Raw genomic sequence first — 2,829 nt, 5'->3', positions numbered from 1 at the left:
GCTGAGTAGAGTGGTGGGACGTAGGGCACATGTTCTTGCAGCAGGGGTACCTGCGTTCTTAAATGCATGGGGGAGTTGTTAGCTTGATGGGCCAGTATAAAAGTTGAAGTTTAACAATGTTTTACCCTCTGTTTTGGGGAGAAACTGACAAATATTTCAGGATCAGCAGAATATATACATATATATACACACACACACACATCATTTTTATATAGTACAAAACTGGGCTTGGCAGGTTGTCCCAGGCAGGGCCGGCTCTGGCTTTCTGGCCGCCCCAAGCAAAAAAAAAAAAAAAAAAAACCGCGGCGGCCAGAACAGCAAAGCAAAACAAACCTGCGGCGCGGCCGGAGCCAGGGTGCAAGGGGACTCCCTGCCCTGCAGATGTGCCCCGGCTAGCGGGGGGAGGGGGAGGGGGAGGAAGTGGGGGGAGAGAGAGAAGGGGGGCGGCCAGGGCTTCAGCGGGGCGCTGCCACGCGGCCCCTCCCGCTGTGCCCCCTGCCGGGAGGGCTCCGCACCACTCCGATCGGCTGGGCGGGAAGGACGCGGGCTGCCCTGCCGGGCTTGCTGCAGGGCGCTCTCGTCCTCCATGCCGCTGCCCACTACAGGGCGGCCGGAGCGGAACAACAACAACAAACAACAACAACAACAACAAAAAAGCGGCCGTGCCGCCCTAGGATTGGGCGGAATGCCGCCTCCTACAAGCTGCCGCCCCAAGCACCAGCTTGCTCGGCTGGTGCCTGGAGCCGGCCCTGGGCCCAGGCCCTATAATGCTGGTACCCACTTTTTTAGTAATAGTTTTTAGTAACTCCCACATTGGGCTAGCTGCTGCACAAACAGAGAGGGAGGCTCAGTCCAGGCCCCAATGTGCTTGCACTCTAAAAAGGCAAAACAGACAGCTGGCGGGGCAGGGAATGGGGCACCACACACAAGTAAATTGCCATATACCTAGTCAGACTATGCTCTTATTTTTTTAACCAACCAATTCAGAGTTCATCACATGCCTCTTCAAATTCTTCACAGAGAATGATGCTCGTTTTCTTCTGATCTGATTGGCGCTGGGTTCTCCTCTCCCCGAGAGACCCCAGAAACTGTCCAGCCCTTTGACTGATGGTCCTCATGCGTGACACGCAGTCCTCACTGGTCATTAGGTACAGCAGAGGGTTCAGGGCACTGTTGAAGCTGGCCAGGCCCCGGGTCACCTGATAGGAGACATAGATGTTTTTTGAAGTCTGGGTGCAGGACCCCTGGAGTTGCCAGCTTCGGGACAGCAAGTTAAGGTTCCTGAAGATGTGATATGGGAGGAAGCAGACAGAGAACAGGACCATCACTAACACTACCAGTTTGATGCTCCTTCTCTTGAGGTTTGGGTCCACATTTTCATTCCTCCAGAGGACCACCACCACATGGCAGTAGCAGCCAATGATTATGAGGAAGGGGATGACAAAGCCAGTCATAGTTACAGCCAGGACGTAGGGCCGATAGGTGCCCAGGTTCTCATGTCCTGTCGTATCATGACACTGTGTACCAGTGCTATCCGTTTTGCTGAAGCCAAAATCAGGACCCACCTGGATGATGACCCATGCCCAGACCAAGGCACTGATGAAGAAGGGGGGGGCCCAGGGTCTGGCACCTACCCAGCATCTTCAGTGGGTACACGATGCCCAGGTAGCGGTGGATGCTGATGCAGGTCAGGAAGCCAATGCTGGCATAGAGATTGAGGTGGAAGAGGGCCCGCGTCAGCCTGCAGCAGCCTTTCCCAAAGAGCCACACGCCCCCCTGGAGATAGTAGGTCACCAGGAAGGGCAAAGTGATCACATATAGTAGGTCTGCCACCCCTAGGTTGCACATCAGCACGCTGAGGGTGTTCCAGCTGTTCCTCCGGGACCTGGCACAGAGATTCCACAGGCCCAGCCCATTCCCCAGCAGCCCCAGCAGGGACACAATGAGGTACACGGCCGGCAGGAAGCGATGGGTGAAAATCCGGTTAACCGGGCACGGGATAGTGGTGGCAGTGCTGAAGTTGAAGTTGGTGGTGTCAGAAACCAAGACGACTTCCTCCACCTTCATGGGTGCCGTTTACTGCGGAAGGTTCTAGGGGAAGCAGATGGGGGGTTGTTGCAGCAAGGGAACAAGTGAGTCCTTAGGGAAGATGCATGAGGGGTCAGTGCAAGGGGGAATCTCCCACGTCTTAAGGGTGGTGCAGAAGGGAATCCTTGAGTCCTTAAGAGGGATGCAGGAAAATATCCTCTTGCAATTGGGGCTGTGGGAGGGATCCCCAGAACCCTATAGGGGAAGGGTGAGGTGAGGATGCCAGGGCCCTGAGGGGGGGCAGGGGGGCTCCACAGAACCCGATGGGGGAGGTGGGGATGCCAGGTCCTTAAGGGGGGCAGGGCAGGTGGGGCTCCCCAGAACCCTATGGGGGAGGGGGAGCTGGGGATGCCAGGTCCCTGAGGGGGGACGGGGGGACTCCCCAGAACCCTTCTTCGGGGAAGGGCAGGAGCGGCTACCTCAGTCCCTACCCTAAGGGGGAAACTCCGGGTCCCTGGGGGGATCCCCCCGGCCTCTGCGCGGCTCCCCCCGATATCCGCTCGGCTCCCCGCAGATTTTACCCAGCCTCAGGCGCAGAGACTCGGCCACCGCCGCGTATCGATCCGGGGTGACATAGTCCGAAGCTGCCGCGCAGCTCCGCCGGGCCGGCGGCTGAGCGCAGGCGGAGCGGGCCGGGGAGAGGCGGGGTGGGGCCCGCAGTGGGAACGGGTAGCCGGCGTGGGGAGGTGACCCGGGGAGAGGAGGGCGGGGACGGGGCGCCGCGTGGGGAGGCCGGGGAGA

The 2,829-nt window shown here is 58.7% G+C and overlaps 1 pseudogene; it reads right to left on the bottom strand.

The window, feature by feature from the left end:
- Positions 1-983: 983 nt before the first annotated feature.
- On the bottom strand, positions 984-2,067 carry LOC135886491 (P2Y purinoceptor 1-like; annotated as a pseudogene).
- Positions 2,068-2,829: the final 762 nt, after the last annotated feature.

This window comes from Emys orbicularis, chromosome 12 (assembly GCF_028017835.1).
Source record: "Emys orbicularis isolate rEmyOrb1 chromosome 12, rEmyOrb1.hap1, whole genome shotgun sequence".
NCBI lineage: Eukaryota > Metazoa > Chordata > Testudines > Emydidae > Emys > Emys orbicularis.
This window is presented reverse-complemented; position numbering and strand designations above follow the sequence as displayed.